Source organism: Passer domesticus, chromosome 6, assembly GCF_036417665.1.
Source record: "Passer domesticus isolate bPasDom1 chromosome 6, bPasDom1.hap1, whole genome shotgun sequence".
NCBI lineage: Eukaryota > Metazoa > Chordata > Aves > Passeriformes > Passeridae > Passer > Passer domesticus.
Genome location: NC_087479.1, coordinates 49,321,482 through 49,337,276, shown reverse-complemented (window position 1 = coordinate 49,337,276; position 15,795 = coordinate 49,321,482). Strand labels below are relative to the sequence as shown.

The 15,795-nt window shown below is 44.8% G+C and overlaps 2 long non-coding RNA genes across 4 annotated transcripts in view; one reads left to right on the top strand and one right to left on the bottom strand.

Annotated features, from left to right (window-relative positions):
- The window catches only part of LOC135303492 (uncharacterized), a 23,183-nt gene extending 15,962 nt beyond the window's left edge, over positions 1 to 7,221 (bottom strand). The window contains exons 1-4 of one of the 3 annotated variants that reach the window (XR_010364963.1): positions 6,377 to 7,221; positions 4,988 to 5,127; positions 4,250 to 4,353; positions 3,512 to 3,674 (exon numbers count right to left, since the gene is read on the bottom strand). This is a non-coding gene — a long non-coding RNA (uncharacterized LOC135303492). Of the gene's footprint in view, positions 1 to 3,511; positions 3,675 to 4,249; positions 4,354 to 4,987; positions 5,128 to 5,407; positions 5,839 to 6,376 lie in introns of those variants that run through there. The other 2 variants (XR_010364964.1, XR_010364965.1) reach the window with 2 other exon arrangements.
- LOC135303495 (uncharacterized) lies at positions 5,625 to 15,795 on the top strand. The gene is made up of 2 exons (XR_010364971.1): positions 5,625 to 5,744; positions 13,596 to 15,795. It is a non-coding gene; the product is annotated as an uncharacterized LOC135303495 (long non-coding RNA).

The window sequence follows — 15,795 nt, the reverse complement described above, 5'->3', positions numbered from 1 at the left end:
ATTCTCAGTATCTAGAATTTATAGAGTTTTCAAAAGGGAAAAAGCTGCAAATATTACAGGAAATCAGGAGATTTACTGTTAATCTACTAGTCCCTCGAGATTTCTGCATTTTTTGCCAGACCAAAAAAAAGCAACTTTCTTTTGTGAAGTCATAATTTACACTCAAGCGTAACACTGCCATATTTTTAAGGTGGTAATCTGGCAAAAACTGGCAAAACACAAACAAACAAACACAATATTTTATATGCATTTTACTAGCTCTAACAGCAATTCAGGCTGTTTCAAGAACTCTGCTCAGTTTGTCAGCTGATGAGCAACCTTATAACTAATCTAAACATAAAGGTTTTATCTAAACATAAAAGCTTGCTCACCTACTCTGCCAAGAGAGTGGGGTTTTGTATCTCTCAAAGAAATTTTGATTAGACAGAACACAGAGAAAGAGTTTCCAACCATTTAATAACAGAAACTATTAAATAGCATACACTTTTCATTCAGACTTGGATTTAGTAAAAGGTATTCTGGAAAGTCCTAAAATATAAAAATACTCTGGCTATCAGATATAATGTGGGCTGTTGTGCTGACAACTGTATATAAGCAGGAGAAAAAAAGATTTTGTGACCTTGTTTCTGCATGTACCTGTGAAAAAAACCTAACAATAAAAACCAAACAAATCCCAAACACCCTGAATTTGTGAGGGCTCATGAAAAGCTATAGATCTATAAAGCTCTGGCAGTCTTTTGTCTCATCTTGCTGCATATTAGGGATATATTTCGCATTCAAATTTGGCTTACAGCAGTAAGCAGCCAGTACAGTTCATGCCCTGTGTGACTCACAGATTGTAGTCAAATACACTGTTTCACAAAAGGGGTGTCAAGGTCACTCATCAGCATTCTCGAAAAACAAACCAGAAGCATCTCTGATAATTCAGGCACTAAAATCCCCATGCATTTTGTATCATCATTACTTAAAGAACTGAAGACACTAATGGCTACCAAAGATGAAGCACAGATACTTCACTATGGCGGCTCTGCATTATGTTATTCTTAACCTTTTCTATTTTTTAGTTTCTAAAAAAGCTGCTGCATCCATCTACTGTACTGGAAAATTCAGTGGCATGAATGGCTCTAAATTTAGGATGCAGGACACTGCAGCTGCGATAGCATTTCGGAAGTGGAAGGCATAGTGGGTACATGACATATTTAGATAAGAGAACTATTTTTAGTCAAAATGAAGCTCAGTTTTGGCTACTTTAGCAAGTGCACTAATTTGGCTAATCAGTTCAGATAGACTTTATCCCAGCTCCCATTCTCACCTACAAGGCACTGCACACTGTGACCCTTTCTCCCTATTTGTCTTTTAAAAAATTATGGGTAAAGCAGGAAAAAAGTAATCATAAACTTGTCACTTGCATTTCTGCTACCCCTTCCTAGGCATCCAGTGGCAGATACTTGGAGAAAGGCCAGCGACCTGTCTAGACCACAATACTCTGATGTAGTACAGCCATGCTCTCCTCTCACCCAACTGCTTTTGTTGGTCTCCTCCAAATGGAACAAATTATCTGCTGATCCATTTCTGCTAAGTTCAGCATTTTATTGCACCAAAAGAGAGTGCAGTCTACTATCACTCTTCCACTTACTTCAAGCTTAAAATGTTGCTCCATGACTGGATCATTTTTCACCTCTGTTTTTTTTTTTAACCCCCTAGCAACTTCTCCCCATTTACATCCTTTTCTCCTTTAAACACATCTTGTCTTCGCAGTAATCCATCCTGCTTTCTTAAGCCTGAGCCTGGCTTCTGTAGGATCTCAATTTGACACATACTTGCCATGTCATTTTTAGATAGCAAGTTCTCCATTCCATGGAAACAGATCATTGACAGCCACACAGTGAAGTGGCAGTTTTAAAATCAGAGTCCAGGCTTTCAAGTCAGGAGCTACCAGGTACATGCTTTAAAAAATTTAGTATTGGCTTTTATTGACAGAAAAATGTTTTTAATACATTTCAGTGCAAATCAGTAATTTGATCAAGACTGAAAGCAGTTATAACTTGTAATATTCAAACAGATTTTCATTAACAGGCTGCACACAAATTAAGGTTAATTATTTCCAGACTAATCCATACCAACTTCTCAACAAAAAGTTCAATTTTTTTTCTTTTTTTGAGGAGAAATTGGCAGTCATATGTTTCAAGTACTGCTGCACCTCTGGTCTCCAACCAGGAAAGTATAGGTGCAGTGAATCTGTTAATTATTTAATATAACTGGGATTTTGGCATCTGCAGCAGAGCAGTAGATTTGTGCTTCTCCAGAAGCACAGAGCTCACCAGACTGGCTTATGTGTTTAAAAATGAAGTTGGGTGCTAAAGAACCTTATCCAGCATTCAGTATCCACAGAGAATTTGCAGTCTGCGGCTCCACAGAGCTTGGAGTCAGCTCTGGAAATCATAGAATGGCTTGGGTTGGAAGGGACCTTAAAGATTATCCCCTTCCAACCCCCTGCCATGGGCAGGGACACCTTCCACTATCCCAGGCTGCTCAGAGCCCCATCCAGCCTGGCCCTGAACACTGCCAGGGATGGGGCACCCACAGCTTCTCTGGGCAACCTGTGCCAGTGCCTCACCACCCTCACAGTAAAGAATTTTTCCTTAATATCTAATCTAAACCTGCTCTCTTTCAGTTTGAAACCATTCCCCACTGTCCTGTCACTAGATGCCCTTGTAAATAATCCTCTCCATCTTTTCTGTAGGCCACCCACCCAAATACACACACACATGACCAGATTACTCTCTCAGAGAGACCAACTAAACTGTTTTCAATGGAGTCACACTGGGAGGAAAAAAAAAAGGAAAAAGCATATTTAGATTATCAGCAGTGTGATGAAATTTTCAACTCCTTGAAATTTTCCAGAGCCCACAGTCATATCAATGATGCCTTTAAGAAACTCAAATCTCAATACCAGAAATTAGGCCCCATTCATTATTTTTATCCCTTAATCCTGCTGAGCTCCCAGAAGATTTGTTGTGCTGCATTTGAATTTCTCTTGCAGTATTTCAGCGTGCAGTATTCTGATGGAAGAGTTCCACTACCCGAGGCTCACTCTGCCAGCTTATCACACCAACACTGCTCTCTTGTGGCAGACACTTCAAGGGAATGCTCTAACACAACTGAGCCAATACAATCCAGTGGAACGAGGGTATATACAAAGCACCCACCGAAAAAAAATGTATGCCCACACTTTAGATAGATAAAACAGACAAAAAGCAACAACAGATCATTAAGTTTTTCTTACTGGATATGAAATATTCAGGTGTTCATCCTCATGTCTCTGTCATTGCCAGGACTTTGCACAGAGAGCACTGCTTTTGCAATTCTATTTTCTGAACTTTTTTACCGAGGTACCTTTATCAGGCTAACCTAACAGCCATTCTGTGCAGTTTTAAATGTCTTTCAGAAATTCAAATCCACTCCTCAAAGTGAAACACCACTGTTTCTCTCGATCAGCTCTCACAGTTACCTGACATTTTGAATTCACCATTTATAAAAAAATCAGTTTCCCAGGCACGTTCATATTAGCTGGCTATGTAGACAAACTGCTAAATGCATTCATTTTCTTGAATTGAAGAGCACGATGCAGGCACAAATTCAATGAGCAGGAGACCAAGTGACTACAAAGTTGCCTAGACATGGGAAAGGGAAACCAAAACTGCAGTTCAATTTGATAACTAAAGTGCCTAAATCATCCAGAGTTCTAATGGATTTTTTTCGTCTTCATGGCTCTGAGGATATTTATCACTGATGCCCTACTGGAACAATTCTCCCCTGGATAAGCATCAGCCATCAGATTTGCTACTTTTTTATTATTTGCAGATTAAAAATAATAAATTTTTTAAAAAGTTGGTTTTCTTCACCATGGTAGGAAAGACTAATTTGAGCGTAGCATGGACACCAACCATCAAAAAGGCAAATATCCCTGGACAGGCATGCAAAAGCACACAGAGCACACAAGTCTGACACTCACAGTGATACAGGTGCAATCACAAGACACTCATTTAAAACAGACACACAGTGTTAGTGACACTTTGCCACAAAATGCTCATGGCATTACATGAATCTTAATAAAGGGTCACACTGACATCAGCAGAATTTAGACAATCCACAACATGGAAAAAAAACCCTCAGCTACACATATGTACCCCATGTGATAACTCACTGGTTTGCGTTTTAATGCAATGCTGCACATTCAGGTACTGACCAGACTGAGTAGGTGGGATCACTGATGGAATTAGGTGGTGGATTTTTGCCAATAACAGCTTGTCCTTCTTCTCTGCCTTTTCCTTCCTTGATGCACCATTTGACCTGCAGAACTCAAATTGCTTTACAATTTTTAGCAGAAACCAGAGGCCTCTACATGCAAATCTCTCACTCTGGCCAACAGCTCAGTCCAGTCTCAGCCTCAGTAACTGCTCTTCCAGCTCCCAAACCCTTTACCATTGGACTGTGCCCTAACCATGGGAAGGATTTGGATATGCTGCACCTTTTGCAAGCAAGTTAATTGAGCAGCTTCCACTGGCAGTCCCCAGGAATCAAAGCTTTCTGTCTACTCAGCTTTTCAAGAAAGGTCATGACAGCGATGCCAACACTTGTTCATCCCTCCCATTGCTTCTGCTCTCTGGATAAACACTGGACAAACAGCCCTGCCAAGGCCAAGAGCTGCAGCTGGAGTAGCCAGCCCTCGTGGCTCCTGAAGGGGAGAGCCAGGGAAGCCACTGGCCCAGCACACCTGCAACAAGCCCAAAGGAAAAGCCAGCAGCACCACCTGGTTGCTCTGAAACTCCAGGAGGATGACCCAGAGCTGAAGGACAACACGGGTTTCTGTGGCGGAAGCCCTGCCCTGTTCCAGCACACACAGCTTTTTTTGCCACAGAAAGATGCAAATCCTTAAAAAGGGTCCCAGGCTAAGGCTGATTTTGCTTTGTCAGTGACAACCCACCGTGTGACAGAACACAGGCGTCCGGTGTTCCACTCAATTGTCATGTTTTGATTGCATCTGTCACACACTGGTAGATCTTCAGGTTGAGGGAGATGATGAGCTTTTAGTTTTCCTTTCTCTCAGCTTCGCACTGTGTGCCTCTGCAGGAATGAACTTGTCAACCCAGATGCAAAATGAATGAATGGCTTTTAATCACTTTGATAATGTTAACGTTATTGCTTTGACAGAATAGCAGCAGATACAGTTTGCTGATTCAGCCACTTGTATAACGATCTAATGGGCTTTTCTGGCTAATGCCATGCTCTAAAAATATACACTGGACTAATAGATGAGCCTCTGCTATACTGAAAAACAGGCTCATTAAGACAATTCCTCTGAAAAGTGGCATTTTTATGACAAGATACTGAAGCATTTAATTACCTTCTATCCTGACAGAGCTGAAAGAAATTAATTAAAGAGAAAAAAACCCTTTGCAGCAATGTAGCAGATCTTGAGGTAGGAAAAGATGCTAACAGTCAGTAGTGTAAAGGGAAATCTGAGAAGTGTGAGGCTGTTTCCCCAAAGGAAACAGTCTGTTGATAGCCACAGATTGCCCTTCATTTACACCGAGCAGAAGGCCAGGTTCTGAGGGGGGAGTTGTCATTACAGCACAATTAATTTTCCCTGCTCTAGTCTGTGCCAGGAGAATATCGGCTGCTGCTGAAGGATGGGGAGCCGGAGGTTTGGGAAGGCAGGAGAGACTTCGGTGATATTTGAGGTAAGGCACTTGTTTTCACTGTAGAGTTAGCCTGGATTATCCATCCTTAAGCTCATTCCCTGCTCTCCAAGGGTACGTAAGGAGAGCCAGCAGCTCTGCTCAGACTGCAGAGAGCACAGGCGGCTGGCCCGGAGCGCTCAGCAGCGCTGGCACATGGCACTGCTGTGCTGGGCAGCAGTGCTGGGTGACACCGGGCACAGCCCCGCAGAGCCAGCCACCCTGGCACGGCCCTGGTGACAGCCCTGCAGAGCCAGCTGCCCCGTCACGGCCCTGGTGACAGCCCTACAGAGCCAGCTGCCCTGGCACGGCCCTGGTGACAGCCCTACAGAGCCAGCTGCCCTGGCACGGCCCTGGTGACAGCCCTGCAGGGCCAGCTGCCCCGTCACGGCCCTGGTGACAGCCCCGCAGAGCCAGCTGCCCTGGCACGGCCCTGGTGACAGCCCCACAGAGCCAGCTGCCCTGACATGACCCTGGTGACAGCCCCGCAGAGCCAGCTGCCCCGTCACGGCCCTGGTGACAACCCTGCAGGGCCAGCCACCCTGACACGGCCCTGGTGACAGCCCCGCAGCGCCCACACAGATGGCATTAGCTCAGTGCTGTTGCTGGCCCTGCCATCAGACGCACAAACAAACCTTATGCAATCCCTGTCGCTTTTGAGGCAGAGCTGCTCCTGCCTCTGCTCCGCTTGGTGACAGAGCTGTTCGTGCAGCAACGTGGGAAAACAGAGAAAAGACTTTGAATTTCTTTTTAAAAAATCAACCAAATAGCCCCCCAATTGCTTTATGATTTGGTTTTTTTCCTTCTCAAACTCTATTGTCTCTCAGTCCAGCTCAGCACCCTGCTGACACCCAGAGCAGGGCAGAGGGGTAGGAAGAGGGGCTTGAGGAGGAGACTGCTAAATCCTGCTTAAGCAGTGCTGGAATCACACGAGAAACCCACAGCCTGGGTTATCCCCACTGTAGCCTCAAGGCACATTTCCTTACAAAGAGTTAACACTTAATCAGGCTAAAGACTTTTGCATGTGAGTGCAGGCTAAGTCAGTGGCCTGGCTGGACTTCCCAGTGGTGAGGACAGGCCCACAGTGGCCATGAGTGGAGCAGATGGAATTCTCTCTCCTGCAAAGAACAGCTTCACTGGGCACAGAGAAATCATCAACTGCTCAGAGCAGCAGCCTTTAGATCTTATCTTTACAGCAAGTTCCAGGCTCAATAGAACCATGGGCCGTGGCCTGTGTGCCACACAGAGATGGGGCCTCCAGTCCTTTCTAGCAGCTCTCCTTCCATCTCTGCCACAGGCACACGTGGGTGACACAGCAAGAAGAGTCCCACAGAACAGGTGGAACTTCAGCTGCTCAGACAGCCTGTGCCAGCTTGTTCAACAACGAAACAAGGTTGATTATTTTAACCCTTTTCCTTTCGCTATTTCTCTGCTGGGTCACAGTTCTGAGTCAGCAACCTGTGCCCGATTCTGAACCTCTGAGACAAAGTCAGTGATGTGACCAGGAGAGCTCCAGAGCCAGAGGTTCACTCTACCCAAAGCAGTGAAGTGTGTGTAACTCTTTGCATATTATTCACATGTGTGCGTGCAAAAACTGGGGTTTTTCCTTTGTTGGCATGAAAGAACAGCCACACACACCTGTTCATTTCAATTCTTTAGAGAATTGGCACTGTTTTAAATACCATGGTCCCAGCAAGCAAACAGATATCCAAGCCCTAATCAAAGGCTGCATTTGAGTCACAGCCTTAGAGGGCTGTGTAGGTATCAGTGTCAGCGGGAGATGCATGAGGCAACAGGGGCCAGTGCTTCAGCCGAGGGCACACCTACCCCCTGCCATCCCAGCAGGCACACCTGACCCACACTCCCTGCTCCGGGGGCACATCCACCTGAGAGGGGCTCACAAACAGCCAGTGAGGCATGGGACACACCTCTGTCACTCTGCCCTGGGGACACCCGAAGAACAAGTGATTGTCTGCACAGGTGAGCAAACTGCTGGAAAGGTCGGGAAGCAATGAGCTAGATGGTCCATCCCCCCAGTGCTTCCTGGCCTTTGGCTGGCACTGGAAGCTGGCACGGAAGGGCCCAGCTCGCTCTCACCCTGCTGCCAGTGGAGCAGAGCAGCCCTGCACCTGCTGCACCTTCCTGCCTGGCTGGGAAAGGTGACCCTTCTGGCAGGAGAGAGGAGGCAGCAGCTCCCTCTTTGCCAGAGCCACTCCTCACTGGCACAGTCAGCACCTCTGTCCAAGATGTACAACGTTTTTATTACTGCAGTTAACAAAAAGAAGCAGCTGTTCAAACAACGTATAGCGGCAAGTGCTAATACTTTGAGGAAACATCCAACTACAGAATGTTCAGCACATCCCTTCCCTCCATCATAGAGGGTAAGAGAAGGACTGAAAACAGCTGAGTGGACATAAAGAGCTCACAAATGCCTTATTAATAAGTGTGTTGGATCTAATGATCTGTGAAACTGAAATGAGATTATTTGGATTATCTCATTAAACAAGAATAATAGCAATAGTAACTGGGTAGTAATTAAGAGTGGGCCAATCCAAGGACAAACTAAGTAATAAGGCCAAAAGACTCTTAATTAACACTCTGCTTGTTTGTGCCTGTACTTCTACACCCAGAATTTATGAAGAAATGAAAAACAGTGGCTAACAAAACTGCCTGGTTTTAACAATCAGAAAAGAAGCCACTGGCTACCCACACCTGCATGGAGCACTCGGTCTGAAAACTAAACAGTGACTAAATGGTGCTATTTGGGCAGAGCCAGCCCTGAGGAAACAAAAACATGTAGCCAAAATGTCAAACTGATTCCAAAGGCTCAGCAATTAGCAACCAGCTCCGGGCAAATCTGCAGGGCAGGAACAGAAGAGAAACAATCCATAATCTCAGCCTTTCTCAGGCTTTAACAACCACCAGCCATTGCAGCCTCCCAACAAAAGCATAGCTTCTCCTCAAAGCTGGAGAGCAATTCCTGAAGGCTCCAGTGCATAATTTGAAACAGCACATGAATTTTACTTTTAAGGCGTTGTTTATATGTAAGTACCAAAAGCTCTTTGGCTCAGGGTAAAGAACAGGACACTCTGCTGGCTCACAGGGACGGATGGGGCATGAGGGATTAAACATGACAGAATCAGCCTGAGTGGCATTAGGTCAAAAGGTCCCTGGTATTGAAGCCTGAAGTAATTACTGTTGTGGAAAACCCAGTGCTCCCCTTGCCTTCCCTAAGTACTCCTTACTTAACAGGAAAAGCACTATAAAATACAGCGCAGTACTAAAAGGCTTTCCCAGAGGATTGGATAAACAATTCTAAAAGGTGAAGACAAACTGCTCTGGGGCCTTGACTCACAGTACTGTCCTCTCCTGGCTTAATGCTCCAGGGTTACTGAGCCCAAACACACACCAGGGACTGCATTTGCCAAAGGAACTGAAATTCAAAATGCCGCGACACAAAGCATTGATCTCCCTTTAAAACTTGGCTTCCACATACTGAATTATTAACATTAGCAAAGAAAGAAAAATAAAAGGGTAATTGAAGGAAGGTACCCTGAAGAAAGGTGTCTTTGTTACCGGAGTTATTACATCAAGAACAGGAACTGCACCCCTACATAACACACTCATCGTTCTCCATAGAGAATGGTGCAATTTGAATCTTGCTTTTGTAGCAAATCTGAACTGTAAAAGAACTATAGGGGGATTTAATTAATTAAAAAAAAAAGACGACAATGGCTTACAGACATTTGAAAGATAAAGAGAAAAAAATGCAAACCCAGTGACTGCTCAATTACCCTCAAGGGTAAAGAGGCAGATTAACCTATGAAAAGCACTCAGAATAATTCAAGACTGAGGGAAGAAACATTTGAACAATAATTAAAAGGGAAAAAACTACTCTACCAAGAAGTTTGGGGTCCCTCTGAGAGGAATTACAACACTGCCACATATAAAACTAATTATCCTAATTTTCTGTTTGACTTGCCCCTCACTGGGCTGCTTGGGCTGTGGCCTGTATCCAGGCTGGGCAACGTCTCTGTGCCAAAGCTGTTTTCTCCTGGCTGTCCCCATTTTTATCCAGACCTATGTGGGTCACACAGCGGGGAGGGGAAGAGAGTCTCCCAGAAAAAGCTTTGGTGGCAGCAGCCTCCTGCTACCGTGGCCACACCAACCCATCTCACACACATTTCCCCAGATTTGCTGGGTTGGTGGCACCATGGAGGGAAAGCTGCTCAAGTGCCAAGCTCACGGTGTGAGCTGCGTGACCCGCACACCCACTCACTTCTGTGCTGCCCTGAGCCAGCTGCCAGCAAAGAGCATTTAACAGCCATACGTGCTGTGCTGCTGGGATCCTCTTCTGCCTCCCCTTCCCGCTCCACCTCCATCCTTGGGTCACATCTGCTGCCTGCACACCCAGCTGCACCTGCAGCTCCAGACTGGATTGCAATTCCAGCAGCAGCAGGCTGCCACGCCATCGCTGCTCAAGGGGTAAACTGCAGCCTGCACTGCCACTGAGAGAACTTCTGGGTCCCCTGTGCTGGGTGGTGGCAAACAGTGATGCCAAAAGGCAGGAGAGGGAAGGAGGGTCAGTAACAGGAAACAGCCACACACCCAATGAACAGGGAATGTACCCACAGTGCACAGATACAGTCATTGTTCTTTGTGAGATACTCACCCCTAAAGCAAGTTGAAGCCTAAATGAACACAAATGAGGTCTGGCACTTTTTCCAGCCATGGAAGTGGGGAGTCTTTAGCAGATCACCAGGATACACCACCTTGCAGGGGAAGTGATGGAAGAGACAGCACTCAGACTACCCCAGCTACATCTAACTGGCACTGATCAGAGAAAGTTACAAATAACACACATCAGGACTCCAGGCATTTGAGCACACTCCCTGATGAGTTTAGTGCTTTGGTAAATGCAGGAGTACAGGGACTAGGGAGCAGAAAAAAACCCACTGCTTGAAATACCCAGCACAATCTAATCCCTGGTCTGTTGCTGGTTTTTGTGGCCATAAAAACACTGCTGCAGACCACCAGGACAACCACACCTTAACACTTCTTCACAGCCCCTGTAGCTTCCCACAAAAAATACAGAGCAAGAGGCAATTTACTCTCTCCCAGCTCACAGGAGGGGAAATATGAAGAATAAAAATACATCCATGACCAGCTCTTTTACCCACATCATGTGCTTGTACCTGCTCTGTAGTCTGATGCTAATACAGTTTTCTTTCACTTCTAACACATTTCTAACACAAATGTTTAAGGATTAAAAGTCAGAATGCTTAGAGGAAGGCTTATTACTTAGGGCATTGTGTCTAATAAAAGTTCTGCTTTTTAACAGAACTGGCTGACACACATTCAACCTGTTCTAGGGGTGTTTTTAAGCAAAAATTCTCACAAATTTGCAGGAGTCTGGGAGATGGAGATTTGTGCAATCCACAAAGTGTCCCTTGTGGAAGTTCCCATGCAGGCTGCTGAATGAAATCCAGTAGTGTCTGTGGAAACACCCCTCTAAATCAGCACTTCAGCACATCTGCTTTACTGCTGGTGCTGACTCTTGCATGACCCACCTCTGCAGCTTTCCAAAACTGCTGCTCAGTTCTTTGTGCTTCCAGAGTGAGCAAAGACATCAGAGTGGAGTGCAATGCATGTGTGTTATATACAGCACTGCTGGGTAAACCTCAGGTTCACCATCCCAAGTGCCATTTCACTGGACCTTCACTACAAAGTGAGAGGGCAGAACCCTCCAGTTTAACCAGGCTGTCAGGGGCACACTGGAGAGAAAAACACGAGCTTGGACAGCACAGTGGAAGGAATAATCCCAACCTAAACTGCAAGCTACATAAACAGTCCTAAACTGCTGCATGCCATGGGATTACCCATCAATGTGAGGAACTGCAGCCAAAGCCTGTGTTTTGTTAGGCCATATCTATCACTGGTATCTGCAGTGTGACATTTCCGATTACAGCTGCTTTCAGAGGAGCTTTGCAATTTTGTTGGGCAGACAAATCTAATTGCTGTTTAATACCAAACAACGCTCCAGCAGGACATGATTGCTTTGCTTAAATAACATTGTTCCATTAAACTGCTCCGATTTAACCCCATTAGCTGGATCTCTGAATCAGAAACAAGGCTGACAGGAATCATTCCATGAAACAGAATTTTTTACTTGGCTGATTTGCAGCTCTCAGAGTTTTATTAAACAGCTGCAGAAGGGACTGATTTTTGTTAAGGAGAGGAGACACAGTTTCCAAAGATCACTGAAACATGGAATTTACCCATACTTTAAGGAAAATACTGTATATTTGGCAGCCTAATTGAGGTGATTATTGTGCAGGAATTTACCACAGAACTTGTAAGCGAAGTAGTTTCAAATTTGAGAAATGACAGTGTCTCAACTGTACAACAGGACCAAGCTCCTTAATTTTCCTGCTTTTTATGTCCTCCTTTCCTACATCCAAATTTGCCAGACACAGAAACACAAGCTAACTGCAGGAGACCAGATCACAACCTGCTTTGAGCTGACAGAAGAATTGAGTTATGAGCCAAGAGCACGATCAGGTAGACAAATCTCAGAGACAAAGCTGGCTCCATTTCCCTGGTGCTCCTTTAAGGAAGGAAGGTCCAGCCCACTCCCCACCCTGGGCAGGAAGAGGTTGGGGAATGGTTCTCTCCACTTTAAGCCTTTTACCTCCCCCAGTGCCAAGAGGGATTATTTTAACTGCCCACTGCTGTGCGCCAAGAGCCACGCTCTGGATCCTGTGCCAGGAGTCAGTGCCATGGTCTGCATCCCAAAACCTCTGTGAGCTGCCTCCATGCTCTGCTCCACTCCCCACAGGCCATTTACGTGATAAACACCCAGCTCTGGTTAAAGTGCAACTACCACAGGCAGGACACCAGACTGGGATCCAGGACCTCGGAGCTGGTGCCAAGTTCTCCTGTGGTCCCAAGCAAACCCTTTCATTGCTTTATGCCTCTGTCACCCTGCAAAGCTGGGGGGTATCTACTCTATTTTCACACAAAACACTGAATTTCTGGGTCAAAACTACGAGCTGGACATCTATGAGTCTTTCTGCAGTATCACATTTGCAACACTCACATTTGGTGAATTCCAGAAAACTAAACACTCTCCAGGAACTGACTCTTCCCAGGTCATTACCCAGCACACAAAGAATTTGGGACCACTGAAACTGTCACCTCATCGGACATTACAGGAATGTTATTTGTTAGTAAGGGCTTTATTTATTAATCATATATGGTTTTGAGATCCTAGCTTGAGACTACCTAAATACCATTTAAAAATATTATTCTTGTATTGCTTGTCAGATACAGTACTGAAAATAACAGAATATGAAACCAAAAGAGAATGCAGACCTGAGTCTACTGCTGAAGAAAGTTGTCAGGAAAAACTGTCTGTACCATAAGTTTGAGGTGTAAATAGAATACCCAATATAATAGATAGATATTGCTCCATCAGCAGTTCAGCAGTTTCTGAGAATTTATCAATTTATAGCCATAGTTTTGCCAAGACCAGCAGAGCTGAGGAAGATGGGATGGACTTCCAAAAAAAAAAAAAAAAAAAAAAGGCAGATGCTATGGTTTTCCTGTAGCAACAAAGCACCAGGAAAAAAAAGACCTTATGAGGAAACAATTTCTTTTATAGCCTGTATTTCACAACAGCTTTCAGTGTGCCCCCATGTCCACTAAAATATACTGTACTGAAAGAGATTTCCATCCTTCCTTGCAAATCTCAAATGCCTTCACCATCAGAACTGCTCCCCTTAGATTTGGATCCTTCCCAAGTTCATTTAACCTGATTAATTTTTAATGGCTGTCACTGGTTTCTTCACCCAGTCAGTCAACATCTTCTACAGTTCAAAACACCAGTCACCCTCTTCCCACTCGGCATAACACAGGACTCGGGATCTGCGGAAATTATTCATCTGCATCAGAAAGAACTTGAAGGAGCAGTAAGAGATTGATCCCTGACAGCTGCACTAAACTTGAAAGCCCCTTCCTGGCTCTGAAGAAGGAGAATTCTGACCTGAAAAGGGGTCTTGAGTGAGCAGCCTCAAAGGGAATAAAATATCAGCCTGTAAAACCAGCAGTCACTAGAAAACTCAGGTGATCTTTTAATGTAGGTACACCTCTAGCCTCAGGCACAGCCGACATAATTACCTGCCACCCAGTATTTCAGCCCAGGGGCTGTGCTTCACTTCCTTTGCCCCAAACACTGAGGGAGCCTCCAGAAAGGGGCTGCCAGTCCTTCTGTAGCCACCAGGCCCTGTAGCACAATGTACAATGTGTAGTTTAGCCTCACATCCCATGCATATTGCCGTGCCATTATCATTATCCTTTCTTATCGACTCAGCTCCAGCTAGGGCTGCATCTGTGCTGGGTAACATCGCTAATAAATCAGAGGAAAGCACTCCCACTGATCAGCACCACTGCTCATTACAAAGGTTACACATTTCCAAACACAGGTAAAATTTATCCTGAAAGCAGGCAGGAGAGGGGGGAGAGAAAAAGAGAGAAGCATTCTAATGGTTTCTGTGTGTCTGGATTGAAGGCACTTGAGACAGTAGTTCATGTTCGGACTCAAGTGTTTATTATTTCTCATCAGTAAAACAGTCTCACTACTGTGAGTAAGGCACAAAATGGCTAACAATCTCTTGTTACAAGGTCTTTTAAGACTAAACTATCCAATTAAGAAAGGACACCTAGATTATTTTCCCTTGTAATCCACTAACTGATCTCTAGAAGCCCACAATGCAGACTTTTCTGTCTAGTTACAAAATGCCACCTAAGCTCATGAAGAAGGAAGAAGCATGAAGAAGAAACCCAGGATGACACCCTGTGCCCTCCATCTTTCTTCCATCCACAACACACTAAAAATCCCAAAACCTAAATTTCTCACTTAAGTGATACACCTACACTACTCTCTACAATCTATTTCACACTTTAGTGGATTCTGGTCTATCTTGAAGTCTAGGAAACTTTCTCCATAAATGAGGGTCAAAGTCAGTGCTCCCCTGGGGATCAGGACACCCCAGAGCAGACAGAGAGATATTCCCAGCGCCCTGGGTTTCCACAGCCTTCATTTATCCAACTGCAACTATGTCCAGAAACCCTTGGAAGCAAGAAAAGGACATTCACGGGCACACCAAGCATTTCCTGCTGCCAAGATATGTGCTGGCGAAGGAGGGAGGTTACCAGGGCACAGCCACCCATTGTCATGCAAATGTGCCGAGTTATTGAAGGCACTTCCCAGCAACAGCCGCATTTTTTCACGAGTTTGATCCCGGCATTGAAAGGAGAACAAAACAACTGCATGAACGTGAAGCAGCATTAGCTTGAGCCAGAATCACCAGCTATCCCAGCCCCTGCGAGCACCGAACCTGCCTTTGGTGAATTCCAGAGGCTCTGCTGCTCTTTATTTAAATGGGAATGGGGAAAGAAACCGGCCGTGAGCCCCGAGAAACACGTGAGGTGCTTTTTAACTACACTGTGTTTCATGGTCTGTAAGTGACACTGAAAACAGAGGGAGAAAGTGACACACACAGACAGCATCGCTCCGAAAAAAACACGGTGCGCTTTTCATCCACTTTTTGCTATTTGGTATTAGCTTGCAAGCAATGATTTTTGAGCTGAAAATTAAAATGCACAGTGGCAGAAAATGCAACTGGAAACAAATTGTTTTTAAGAAAAAAACAAACCAGCACATGCTTGCAGCTCTACCTTTATAAGTCCACATAATTTCTTGCCTTTTCTGATTGTCACTGCTGCAGCTTGTTTTACTTTTTTTGCCCCTTTTCAGCTAAAGAAATGGTTTCCAGCAGTGGCAATGACTTAACAGCAGAATAACTGGTGTTCAATCTCCTTACCTGAAATAAATTACTAAGAGTTTTTGTTTGTTTTTTTTTTCACGGAGGTACCTGTAAATAGAAACTGTCAATCAGACAAATTCAGGGGTAAAAGATGGTTTACTTGCCTCCACAACAGAACCAGTCACACACCACCAAAGCCTTCAGAATAAAGAGATACCTAGCACTAA